Source organism: Vespa velutina, chromosome 3 (genome assembly GCF_912470025.1).
Source record: "Vespa velutina chromosome 3, iVesVel2.1, whole genome shotgun sequence".
NCBI classification, from domain to species: domain Eukaryota; kingdom Metazoa; phylum Arthropoda; class Insecta; order Hymenoptera; family Vespidae; genus Vespa; species Vespa velutina.
Window position 1 is genome coordinate 7,531,509 of NC_062190.1, and position 15,000 is coordinate 7,546,508.

The 15,000-nt window shown below is 27.7% G+C and overlaps 1 protein-coding gene across 4 annotated transcripts in view; it reads left to right on the top strand.

Moving 5' to 3' along the window:
• The window catches only part of LOC124947611 (ras-related and estrogen-regulated growth inhibitor-like), a 78,292-nt gene that overhangs the window by 50,033 nt on the left and 13,259 nt on the right, over positions 1 to 15,000 (top strand). The window lies entirely within an intron of this gene.

A 15,000-nucleotide genomic window follows, 5' to 3' on the forward strand; every position in this document is an offset into this window, starting at 1 on the left:
CGGTGGATTCCATTTTTTTCTTTCTTTCTTTCTTTCTTTCTTTCATTCTATCTTTCTTTTCTTCCTTTTCTTTTTTTTTTTTTCTTCTTCTTCTTCTTCTTTCCCTCTTTATCTTATTCCAAAAATAACGATTACCGCATCGAGTGCGATTATTAAATCGATAGGAATTTTCATCACAGTTGTTGATTCGCTTTACTTAACGCTAAAAAAACATGATGGTCTATTTAATTCAACGATTTTAATTCGATAATTAAGATCAGTCGATTAGAATGATATTGTGAGAGAGGAGAAAATGTTTGAAGATATAGTAAAACGATCCGACAGTTCGATATTATTATTATTATTATTATTATTATTATTATTATTATTATTATTATTATTATTATTGTTATTATTAGTATTCCTTTATTCCTTCTTCTTAACAATTGAATCCAATTAAATATTATATAGCAAATAAATATTATTGTTATGATAATAATAATAATTATTATTATTGTATTTATTATATGGGACAAATTTCGAAATGTCGATCGCGTATTCTACGTTATTGTTATATTCCTTTTGTTCTCTTTTTTTTTTTATTTTTTTTTTTTTTTTGACAATCGAATCTAATTGAACGTAATCGCAAAAAAATATTATCGCAATGATAATCATTGTTATTATTATATGTTATAATTAACACAAAGCCGGTTACCAGTTTTGTATTATTATTTTTTATTATTTCCCTTTTTTTTTTATTTTTTTTTTATTTATTTTTTTTCTTTTTTTTACAATTGAACGTAATTAAAAGTAGTTGCGATAAATATTATTGCAATGGTAATCATCATTATTTTTATATGGGATAAATTTCAAAATATCAATCACGAATTTTACATTATTATTACGCTCATCTTCTTCTTTTTTTTTTTTTTTTTTTTTTTTTTCTTAACAATCGAACATAATTAAAAGTAGTTGCGATAAATATTATTGCAATGGTAATCATCATTATTTTTATATGGGATAAATTTCAAAATATCAATCACGAATTTTACATTATTATTACGCTCATCTTCTTCTTTTTTTTTTTTTTTTTTTTCTTAACAATCGAACATAATTAAATGTAGTTGTAATAAATATTATCGTAATGGTAACCATTATTATTATTGTTGTTATTATATCGAAGAAATTTTGAAAATGTCATTTATCAGTTTTACATTATTATTGCTTTTCTTTCTTTTAACAATCGAGCAATTAAACAACGTTACAGTAAATATTATCGTAATGATAATTATTGATATTGTTATTATTATTATTATTATTATTATTATTATTATTATTATTATTATTATTATTATTATTATTATTATTATTATTATTATTATCATTTGTTATTTTTTATTGAACATATCGAATTGCAATAAATCTAAAACTATAATGATCGTAATGATAATAATTGTTATTATTATAAATATTATATGATATCGAAATTTTCGATGAAAGGTCAAAATGAAAGAAAGGGAATGAGATATTTTGTAATGACTTCATGTAAGAAGATGAAATCGTTGACACACGAGTGTGGTGTAGATAGGAGGATGTTAAAATTGCCTCGTTCAAGAACGCAGACAAGAGGGTCGCTAATCGTTTCAGCCAGGCAAGCCGACGTCTGTAAATAGTTACACGGTGATGCCTAGAGCCTAGCAGTCGGCTAATAGGTCGGGCAACGTCCCAGCTTGCTATCCGCCAGATTTCTAATTACCACATTAATTCTAAACGAGTCCGTCCGTTCCTCAAGCGTTTATGCATTTATCATAGTCCTTTCTGAAAATGCGAAAAATGTAATATGCTCATACATATAAGAGAAATATTTAAAAAAAATTATATATATATATATATGTATATATATTCGAGTTTACACACTTTTTATAAAAAACAATTGATCTATATACAAAAGATATTGCAATTTTTATATTAATTTTTTTAAATTACAATTTTTATTTTGTTATATTTATAAATAGAAATCGAAATTTCTATCGGTATAATTTTTAAATAATAATAATAATAATAATAATAATAATAATAATAATAATAATAATAATAATAATAATAATAATAATAATAATAATAATAATAATAATAATAATAATAATAATTTTTTTTTATTATTATTATAGATCATTTTTTGTATTTGTCTTTCGATAAATTCGTAATATTTTTTTCTTTTCCTTTTTTTTTTTTTTTTTTTTTTTTTCTTTAAAATCGCGGCAAAATAAGAATGATTAATTTAAAATAATTTTTATATACATATAATATATATGATTATTATTATTATTTTTTTTTTCTTTTTTATTGTTATTATAATTATTATTATTATTATTATAAGAAGTTATAAAAATTTGATTAAACTCATCCAGCAGGGTTGGGCCCGATTATTCGTCGAGTTCAACGAAACGAAGGCATTGCACCTTTCCAAGTATCGTATTACACTCCACTTTCATTCGTTCAGCTTCATCAGACACACACACACACACACACACACACACACACACTCTATGCATCGAAAGTTCTAAATGGATAAACGACTCTAACACCTGTCGTTTGTATACGCGTATCTTTTTATATTTCCAAAAAAAAAATAAAAAAAAAATAAAAAAAAAAAAGAAAAGAAAGGAAAAGAAACGAAAAAAAAAGTGAAAAAACATTTATAATAATTTTATCGTAGATAAAAGAAGAAATTAGAAATTAAGAATATTTTCAACGATCCAACGAGCATAACGAGACAAGCAATTAAATCAATTACGAGTATAACGAATCAATAAAATACAATATTAAATAACATCGTAATTACGCGTAATACGATTTCAATCAATGACGATAATAAAAACGATAAAAAAGTAATAATAATAATAATGATAATAATAATAATAATAATAATAATAATAATAATAATTAATAAAAAAAAAAAAAAAAGAAAAAAAAATTTCTCGAATGTAATTCAATCAAATGTTATACTTAAAAAAAAAAAAAAAGAAAAATAGGGGAACGAAAAATGACGTAGTAATTAGTCCGTTAGGAAAAAAAAAAAGAAATAAATAAATAAAACAAGACAAAAGGAAAATAATCTTCTTGTCGAATCAAATAAATAAATAAATAAATAAATAAATAAAAAAAAATAAAAAATAAAAAATAAAAGAAAAAGAAAAAAGATACAAAAAGAAATCTATGATCTTCGTTTGTTTAGATCATGATCGATAAACCGATGGCGTATGCATCTATGGATAGATCTCGGTATTGCCTTAATCGCTCATAAATATTTATCGATCGATTGTATTCGAGACAATTGGACGCGATGCCGGAATAGCATCAACGCGTGCGTGCGTGCGTCCGCATGGTGCAGTGCGTGCGTCGTGCGTGAGTTCGTGAATGCGTGCGTGCATTGCGTGCATTGCGTGCATTGCGTGCATCGCGTGACGAGAAGGCTTCGCATTCTATCGAATGAGGTATTCGGTATACAGGGAGACGCCGTAATAACGATCGATCTTACGGGAGGGATTCCAAATGCGTTTTCTGGTATATTATATCTTTGTCTCATTTTATCTTTCTTTCTCTCTTTCTCTCTCTCTCTCCCTCTCTCTGTCTACCTCTGTTTTTCTCTTTCTTTCTCTTTTTTTCTCTCTCTCTCTCTCTCTCTCTCTCTCTCTATATATATATATATATATGCATATATCTTTTTGTCATCGAGATGTATATCATAATAAACGTTCATTCATTTAGAAATTTCAATTAATTTCGTTATCTTACGTCTATCTTAAAGAATTAATTAAAAAATATATAATCGAAATACTAATTCTGTTTTTCTGTTTCTTTATTATTTATTTTTTATTTTTTTTAATTTTTTTTTTGTTTTCTAAATCGTTGACGATTTTGTTTCTTTTTTTTTTTTTTTGTATTATTCGATTCTTTTTTTTCTTTTTTCTTTTTTTTTTTTTTATATGAATCAACTGATCAACATTTTGACACTTTATCAATGAAATTACGATCCTTTTATTCGGGAGATAATAATCTAGATTAAAACGCAAAATATGAGGAAAATAAATAAAAAGAAGAAGGAAAATTAAAAGAAGAGCTAAGAGGTATATTGATTCGTAAGAAATTTCTTTTTTCGTTCACATTTTTTTTCTTTTTCTTTTTTTTATTTTTTTAACTTTCCTTTTCTTTCGCACGAGTTAGCAATGTGACACGTAATTTATACAATAACAAAGTAACAAAAGTAAACGATTATCTAAGATTAAAATAAGATATGAAGTGAGAAGGGGAAAAAAAGGAAAGAAAAAAAATTGACTTATCCACATTTTCTTTTAAATAAATTTTCTATCATTTTTGTTTTTTCTTTTTTCTTTCAAATATAAACCATCATAAAACTTCGTACGAAAGTTTGTAATTAAATATATAATATATATTATATATATCTTTATAATAAAAAATAATGGCAGTGAATTTATTTAATAACGAAGCATAATTTATATTAATAATAAAATAAAATACTTTGCTTTAAAATTAAAAAAAAAAAAAAAAAAAAAAAAGAGAAAAAAAATCGGTATGTAGAGGATAAAAATCAAAAAGAATAAAAAATAATAATATCGACTTCCATACTTTATTCTTTTATATACACCCATCTATCTACATTTAATCAAAAAGATTGATTTTTTTTAGACACATATATGCGCCTGCATATTTTTTTTTTTCTTTCTTTTTTTTTTCAAACCCTAAATTCACCAGCACAAAGCTATGTGGTTGAAGAAAAAAAAACGTCGACGACCGTCGTGATTGAAGAGAAAAGAAAATAGAGAAAGGAAAAAAGAAGAAGAAAAAGAAAAGAGAAAAAAGGAAAGAAAAGAGAAAAAAGGAAATGAAAGAGAAAAAAGGGAAAAGAAGGAGAAAAGAACGAATTTTCTTCTTTTATTTCTTATCTTATCTTTTTCTTTTTGTTTTTTTTTATTTTTCCTTTTTTTCTTTTTTTTTTTTTTTTTTTTTTTTTTTTTTTTTTTTTTTTTTTTGAACAATACCAACGACGCAAAAGGAAGGACTTCAAACGTAGTTTATGTAATTGCCCAATGAATGGAAATGGCATAGTCATTGTGGCTCGTAAAATGATTCGAAACAAAAAGAGATCGGTAGTTCTTTTTAACGAAGAGGAACCCGTTAACAGAAAGAGAGAGAAAGAGAGAGAGAGAGAGAGAGAGAGAGAAGTCTGAAATAGGTTTCGAAAGGTACATACGTAGGTATATATCGATTATTGTCGTCGTTGTCGTCGTTGGTCGTCGTCGTCGTTGTTGTCGTCATCGTCGTCTTACTGTTCATTCCAAATCGATTGAAGAGTGGGCGAAAACCTTGCGAGAATTCTCAGGGAGACACCGCGCGCTTTAACACCCACGCGATCCCACGGGATAAGGTACGCTCACTACGAAAACGAATTATGTTTCTTCTTTTATATATATATATATATATATATATATATATATATATATATATATATATATAAGCGCAGACCGGATAACTATCCTCCGCCATATTCTTTCTTGCACTCGATAACACCGATGTTTCTCTTCTTGAAAAAAAAAATCTCTTTTTTTGTTCTTTCTCTCTTTTTATTTCTCTTTGTCTCTATTTCTGTCTCTCTCGCTCTCTCTTTCGTTATCTTATATCTTTTCAAATGATATTAAGCTTTAAATATGTGGTCAATAATTTCGATAAAATTTAATTTATCGATGTATCCATCTCGATAAATCTTTTACGTCTTTAATTATTTACGTTGTTGTTTTTTCTTTTTTTTTTTTTTTTTTTTTTTTTTTTTTTTTTTTTCTTTTTTCAATTTCTATTATAATTGTGAAGAAATTATTTATCTCCATTTTTTCCTTTCTTCGATTTAATCTCAACGATTATTATTTTAATCTCTATATATGTCTTCGATTTTGATCTTATTTTTTTTTTAATTTGCAAATATTTTTGCGATATTTGTTAATCGATTAAATTTTTCATTCATACAAATTGATTTATTATTTACGTTATTGTTTGTTGTTGTTATAAGTGATGATCACCTGTGATATTATCTTTTTTCAACTTTTTTCCCTTTTTTCTTTTCTTTCTATTTAATCTCTATAAGGGATTTTGTTTCGTTATGCTTTAACAGACGTAAAAATTTATCTTGAAAATTTTATCGTCGAAATTATAAAAACAAATTATAAAAGAAAAGAAAAGAAAAGAAAAGAAAAGAAAAGAAAAGAATGAAAACGTGAATGCCGAAGAAATGAAAAATAAATCTTACGAAACGAGATACGTAAAATTGTATACACCCTATATACAATATAAAGGACAGGTCAAAATTGATCCTAATTAGACGTGTCAAAAAAGATCCTAAATGATTTTTAAAAATCAATTATTAAACCCATATACGCGCATTCCCTTAAGGCTAAATTATTTCATTTTTTCAAATCGTAAAAATTTTCTCAAAATCATAAATTTACAATCATAATAAATCGTCAAATCGTAATATCAACTTCGTAAAACAAAACGAGCTCATTGTTATAAATCTATAATAAAAATCATCGAGAATGTAATGATTGTTATTTAAAATCATTCGGAAAGTTTTCAATCATCCTTTATAGATAAACAATAGATATACTTATCTAAACAAATACGATCGATTGAGGACTATCGGTTATTATTCGATCATGTTATCTCCAAGTCCTATGATGCCCTTGAAAAGGCTCATTGTTTCAAAACAAACGTAACGGACGAAAGCCATCAATGAGAAGAGATAAGGAAATACGATGATAATAAAAATAAAATAAAAAAAAAAAAAAAAAAAAAAAAAAAAAAGAAAAAAAAGAAACAAATAATAAAGAGAAACATAAAATAAAGAATGGGAATAGAAATAAATCGAAATAAATAAAGAAAACAAAAATCCCTAAGTCTCGAGATTATCATCGATCGTCGATCGTGTTGTGTGTCGTGCCACGTCACGCTTCGTGTCGTATATACATACATACATACATACATACATACATACATACATACCTGTATACATACATATATAGATACATATATAAGTATATATAGATACATATATAAGTATATATATATACATATATACATATATACGTACATACATCTTCTTCCGGGCGAGGAGCATACGACTTATGTAAGAGCTTGTAAATTCTGCGTAACTATTCGAGCGCGGGCGTTGCGTTACATAGATTGGTGTAGACGCCAAGGGTGGTGAAGTATCCCATTGGATATTAGCTTACATCTTCTTCAAACACGTCTCCTCTATCTGTGACGAGACCTATCTCTCTCTTTCTCTCTTTCACCCTATATATCTTTCTCTCTCCCTCTGTCTCTCTCTCTTTCTTTTTTTCTATCCCTCCTTATCGTCCGTTTTACGAACGAGCTCGTAAATTTAAGGATAGATTTTTGTTTGTTTTTTTTCTTTCTTTTTTTTTTCTTTTTTCTCTCTCTCTTTTTTTTTTTTTTTTTTTTTTTTTTTTTTTTTTTCTTTCGTATATGTATATGTATATTTTTAAACATTTTTTTTTTTTTCTCGAATAATCGTAAAAGACATGGTAAAGTAGAACGTTCTTTAGATTGATGAGAGTTTAAGTAGGTCATGGAAACTATACTGCCATAATTCATGATCTTTTCTTTCGTCGATCTCGAAATAAAAATTATTCAAATCGTTCGCGTTAATTTTTGAAAGATTTTCTTTTTCTTTTCTTTTTCTTTTTTCTTTCTTTTCTTTTCTCGTTTTTTTCTTTAAAGTCATTCCTTTACTTTTTCCGTTCTTTTCTCAAGACGATTAATTTCAATCGCAAAAGTTTTCCCAATAATGAATTTTTAAAGACGATGAGATTTAAAGACATGCATCATAATAGCTACGATACATAATTCTTGATATTTTCTGTTTTTCTTTTTTTCCTTTTTCTTTTGTTTTTTTCTTAACTGTTTTTTAAAACGAAGAAGATTCAAATCATTTCGACTGCTAGATTTGTTTGATTGATATTTTGAAGATTATTATTATTATTATTATTGTTATTATTTTTGTTCTGAAAGAAAAAATGTAATGTAAGCATATAAATTTTTTTTTTTTATTTACACATAAGATATTAAATATATACAAATAAAAGAATAATATTGACAGTATTATTATTATTATTATTATTATTATTATTATTATTATTATTCTTTTTTTTTGGTAGTAAAATATTGACTTTTTTATGATTTTCAAGACAGAAAGAAATTCAGATCGATTTATTATAATATATCATTAACATGAATTTTTCAATATCCTATTATTTATTATAAATAATGATATAAAATTTAATTTCTAATGATAAGAGAGAAAATTATATTAACTATTATTAATACTATTATTTTTGTTTTGTTTTAATAAAATCTCGATTTAATTTTGGAACGATTTTCAAGAAGAGATAAAACAAGATAGAGATTTATGGGAGATTCATTGAAACGAATTTGTTTTTTAATAATAACGATAATATTTTCTTTGGCGAGATAGTCAAGGATAACCTTTCTCAAGTTTTTCTGAAGATTCCATGAAAGCGAGTGGCCCGTTATCTCGACGGGAAGCCTCCGTTACTGTATCTCGTAACCACTGACAATGACTTACAGTGTTATTACTCGTAGTTTTACAACGATACGCTTCCTACCGGGTTCACCCTTCCTCTGAGAGAAGGGCAGTAACAGTAACTTATGACCGTTCTAACGAGCATCGGCCGTCTCGAGAGTTTTGCCGTGGCAAACAAACAAGTGAAAAGGGTTGCAATAAGAATAGAAAGAAAATCGAAGGGTAGGTGGAACGACCTGATAAATTCAATTATTTCTTTTAACACATTTCAAGAGCTAACCTATTTATCGATTTAAATCGTACACAAAATACTAATCATTTATATATGCAGGAACGATTATTCATCATGTGTTTTTGATTATTTGATTTAATTAAAAGTAGAATTTATTTATTTATTTATTTTTTTTTTATTTTATTTTACTTTTTTTTCTCTCTTTTTTTTTTTTTTTTTTTTTTTTTTTTTTTTTTTTTTTTTTTTTTTTGATAAAACAATTAATTAAAACGATTATGATCAATGTTTTATAATCAGAATTTTAGAAGAACGAATATATTTTATGATTAATTCAGAAATTAATTATATCGATTATAATTGTTTATAAATAATAAAAATAATTAATTAATCTATTAATTATATAATTAATTTTATTTATATAATTATAAATAATAATTAATTATATAAATAATACAATGTAATTATATATCGAAATAATAATATCGAAATATTATTTGGTAAATTAACTATTCCATTTCTTTCTCAAATTGTTTTCTTTTTATTAAATAATATTTATTTGATTTTTAAGAAAAACAAAAAGAAACATTATTATTAAAACCAATTTTTTTTTTATAAAATAATAATATCATAAAATTATAAAATCTCCACACGCACATATATATATATATATATATATATATATATATATATATATATATATACACACACACACACACACACCATCTTGCAAATGTAATTTTCACATAGAAACACAAGCTTACATTGAGACAACAGTAGATATTATCATTGCACAATGTTATATAGACACTATAACGCATCGGCGAAAAATCTCCAGTCTTCCTCATTTTCTTCTACCTCTGCTCCCCCTTACACCCCTCGCCGATAGAGAAATCCTCCTTCTACTCCTCCTCCTCCTCCTCCTTCTCCTCCTCCTCCTCCATAAATCCAGATAAGACTCGGGCGATAGTCCGTAGGGGAATTTTCGTGTTTCTTTTTTCTCTTTATTTTTTCTTTCTTTTTTTTTTTCTTTCCTTTTTTTTTGTATTTTTTTTCACGACGCGTCCGAGAACTGGCAATAAGCGCGCGACACACGGTAAAGAAGAGTTAAATGACTCATCATAAAATGATCTCATGGTGGTACTCAACGAGACGTTTATTGCGACGATTCACCTTTCTTGCGGTACTAAAATCGAATTTTCTAAAAGTCATCTCTCGCCCACCTAGTACTGTTGTTAGCCACCTTAACTCGCTCCCCCTCTCCTCCGTCACCTCACTATACCACCTTCCCCTCCTGCCTTCTCCTCTTCCATTCTTTTGATCCTCTCTTCCTCGTTTCTCCCCTTCTCCCTCCCTCCACTCTCCGACTCAACCCTTCGTCATTTCCTTTTTTATATCCTTCGTCTTCGTCCTTTTCTTCTCTTCGTCTTCATCGTCTTAATTACATCTTCGTTCGATCGATCTTACTCGTATGTATAAAAAAGAGACAGAGAGAGATGGAGACTGTGATACAGAGAAAGAAAGTGAGAGAGAGAGAGAGAGAGAGAGAGAGAGAGAGAGAGAGTAAAAGGGAGAGGGAGATAGGTGGAGAAAGAGAGATAGATAGATAGATAGATAGATAGAGAAAGAGAGAGAGAGAGACAGAGAATTATGTACTCGTTCAAAGAAGAAAGAAACAAAGAGACAGAGAAGACTATAATAATTAAGGCGCTCGTAACGTCGCTAAACGTCCATGTTCTTCCTGGTTAGAAGGCGGTAGTCTCGGTGACGTATCGTTTTCTGATGCGTTGGAGTTGGATGAAAAACAGAACGAGAAGTTAGAAGGTATGGCAAAACAAAAAACAAAAAAAAAAGGGGACGAATAACAACGAGCGATAAATTTTCGTAATAATAACGTTAGTTAAACAATTTGATCGGATTGATGGGTATCTTTTAATTTTGAAGGAAAAAATGGAAAATGGCGTCGCGAAACGTATGAAAGGAAAAAAAGAAAAATAAGACATTACGAGATTTAGAAAGAATAGGAGAAGAAAAATATTGGCGGGAGAATTATAATAATAATAATAATAATAATAATAATAATAATAATAATAATAATAATAATAATAATAATAACAATAATAATAATAATAATAATAATAATAATAATAATAATAATAATAATAATAATAATAATAATATTTAAAAAGACAAAAGAGGAAGGAAAAGAAATGGAATGGAACAAAATTAATGGAAAATAATAAGGGAAAAAAAACAAATAAATAGATTTAAAAAATATATATATATATATAGATATAAAGATAGGAATAAAAAAATAATTGGAAAAAAAGATTGAAAGAAAATGAGAAAGGGAAGTGGATAATAAGGAAAAATTAGAGAAGAGAAAAGAATGATTGAAATGAAAAATGAATTGGTTTGTTTAGATTTGTGTAAATTTTGTCGATGTCATCAGACACACACACACACACACACACACAAATACACGTATGCATGTACAAAGATATAAGTTATGAAATATAAAATATAATAAACATGTAAAAGCGTAAGAAAGATATATTAATTTTGACGTTATGAAGCTAACGAGACATCCGTTAGATTTTCTGATTTGACGAAAATATATCTTAGTTATTTTTTCATCATTTTTCTTTTCTTTTCTTCACAATTTCATTTCCTAGACACGCGATTAAACAAACGACAAAGTTAGCCACGCTATTGAACACCGAAGGCGGTATAAAATAAGTTTTAAGGAAAATAGATATCGAGGTTAATTGTCCCTCTCTCTTTCTCTTTCTCTCTCTCTCTCTCATTAGATGCATATCAACATAAATACATACATATATATATATATATATATATATATATATGTGTGTGTGTGTATATACATATGTGTAGGTATACAATCAGCAACGAATGTAGAAAGTTTCTAAGTTTACCGTAAAATCAAAGGTTTCTTCTTTTAAATGCAAATGAGAAATATATATATATATATATATATATATATATATATACGTATGTATCACGATTTTTAAAATTTTGTTTATTTATTCTCGATATTATTGAAATCATTTGAAAAAAATATACCTGATATCAATTGAAATAAACTGTTATTCGTTTTATCGTCGACAATTCGCTATTTCGCTAACTAATCAATATTACTAACACGTTTCTTGAAGATTAAGCTTTTAAACTTCGAAGAGAGAAAGAGAGAGAAAGAGAGAAAGAGAGAAAGAGAGAGAGAGAGAGAAAGAGAAAACGTGAGATGAGTTTGATCAAGTCGATTGAATCGTTAATATAAGTGAAAAAAGAAAGATAGATAGATAGAAAGAGAGAGAGAGAGAAAGAAAGAGAGAGAGAGAGAGAGAGAGAGAGAGAGAGAGAGAGAGAGAGAGAGAGAATGCATCCTCGGGACTCTTAAAGAGTAAGTACTACGAACTTCTCTTTCTCTCTCACTGTCTCTCTTTCTCTTTCCCTCTCTCAAGTTCTCTGTCTCTATCTTCCGCGGCTTTTATTTACGAGCGCGTTACACGCAATGTTAATTCGACATATTTGACTGTAAATAATGACTGTAAATATACACGCCCCTTGTCACGACATTATATTTATAACCTGCTATAAAATTCCTTCTCGGTTCCAAGAGCCTCTTAAAATTCTTCGGACAGACACAAAAGGCAGAACGCGCAGGAATGATTATTATCGATCAATGTTATCAAATACGATTATGAGAATTAATTATTTTTCACTCGAAACTTGAGATAGGAGATAAAAAAGGGGGGAAAGAAAAAAAATTGGAAAAAGAAAGAAAAGGTAAAGAATCCCTTTTTAGAATCGGGCGAATTCTTTTTTTTTCGGTTTTTGTTTTTTTTTCTTTTTTTTTTTCTTTTTTCGATCTTATTTAACAATACCAAAGAAATTGTATTTCTTTTTCTTTCTTTTTTTTTTGTTTTTTTTTTTTTTGTACTTAACTTTTGCTGAATGAATTTTTGTATTTTGTAAGAATTAAGGAATAAAAAAGAAGATAAAAAAAATCTTTCTCTCTCTCTCTCTCTCTCTCTCTCTCTCTCTTTCTCTTTTTCTCACTCACTCTCTATTATTTTTACGTGATCTTTTTTCTTTTCTTCTTTTTTTTTTTTTTTTTTTTTTTTTAATTTCTTTAATAATTGTAAAATAAAAGCAATTATTTTAACGTTTCTTTTTGTTTTGTTCTTTTAAATTTTTAAGATAAGACATAAGTAATAAAAAAAGAAGAAGAGAATAAAAAGACGAAACAATTAAGAAAAAGAAGAAGAAATCTTTCACGTGATTTTTTTTTTTATAAATTTTTATAACAATTCCAAAATAAAAGGAATCATATTTTAACCATTCTTTCTTTCTTCTTATTATTATTTATTTTTTTTCTTTCTTTTTCCGTGCAGATTTAACTATCGTCGATAATTAATTATCAATTGTCCATAATAAATATTAACACGATGATAGTACTTCTTTTTTTTTCACAAATTTAGATTATTATATTAGAAAGACACACACACTCTCTCTCTCTCTCTCACACACACACACACACACAGGCAAATATGACGTTTCCTATTGTCTATCGGTCGACCTCCTACGATCACATGGTGTATCGTCCAACGAGTTCTAAGGTTCAGGGCCAGGTTCAGCACGTTAAGCAAGGGAAACCTATAAGAGTCGATGCACACGATTCGTCCTCTCTTCTCTACATATATATATATATATATATATATATATATATATATTTATATGTATTATATATATATATATAAAGAGGAAGAGAAGAAGAAGAAAGAGAGAAAGAAAATGTCGATGATCACGATCCCGTCGATCCTGTTCCTTGGTAATAATTATCGGCTGTGCTGTCAGTGCCAGGTCAATGGGAAAGCATTGGAACGACCACGAGAATCGACAGCTTCCGTGGGTCGTTAAACTTGAAATGGTCTCTCTCGTTGGACTATTGCTGATGTTGCTGCTGCTGATGCTGATGTTGCTGCTGCTGATGCTGCTTCTGCTGCTGCTGTTGTTGCTGCTGCTGATCCTGCTGATGCCGCTGTTGTTGCCGCTGCAATTGCCATTGCCGCCGTTTCTGCTGCTGCTGCTGATATGCTGCTGTTACTCTTTCTGCCAGAGTCACCGTTTGTTTGTGTTTAGTATTACCAGAGAAAATAGAAGGAATAGCTCATGCAAGCTACGTTTTTCATCGTGATCGATGCATTAGCAATTAGAGCGGTTCTAGATTGTTTCTAGACTCATGAAAGTCCTTTCGTTTAGACAGTTCTTTTGGCTTAGGGTCGAAGGTCAATTCACGATTCTCTGTATAGGATCGAAAGTTGAAGCGTACCTTTCCGCTCATGGTCCCTTTCATTCCTCTCGTGATCTTTTTCTTTTCTTTTCTTTTCTCTTTTTTATTTATTTTCTTTTTATTTGAATAAAAATATCAATAATATATATATATATATAATATATATATTATATTGATGTAATCTTGATTAAATTATTTTTGCTGGAACGAAACAATGACTTACTGAAAATTAAAAAATTAATTGTTAATCAATTTAAATAAAATTATTAAAAATACATACGTAACAATAGATGCATAAAGATTAAACATGATTAAGTTAAGTTTAAGTTAAGATAAAAAAATTTTTAAAGTTAAAAAAAAAAAAAAGAACGACATAAAATAATAATGACAATTAAGCAGTAAAAATGAATAATAAAAATTAAATGAAATATTATCCTAATTAATTAAATAGACTTTTAAATAACTACATCTAATGATTTTTGTCATTAGCATCATTTTCGTAATTTTCGTTCGTGCAAATTACGAATAAGACGGTATCGCATTTCTACGTCTTTTCCTTCGTGATCCATGAATTAGCAATTAAAACGGAATACATAGCAAAGCGATCGGTTCCACGCGGCGGAAGTCTCTTTCTTTCTCTCTCTCTCTCTCTCTCTCTTTCTCTCACTCCTTTACCTTCTCTAATCTCTAAGCGCCAAGTCAAAGGTTACCTTGAGAAAAGGTTCTCCTTTTAAGCACTACCGATTTCGATTATCTTCTCGAATTATCCACATTGTTAGCCGGTTCTAATGAATACCGAAAAAATTATCTTCCTACGGAAGATTTCTCTCTTAAAGACATGAT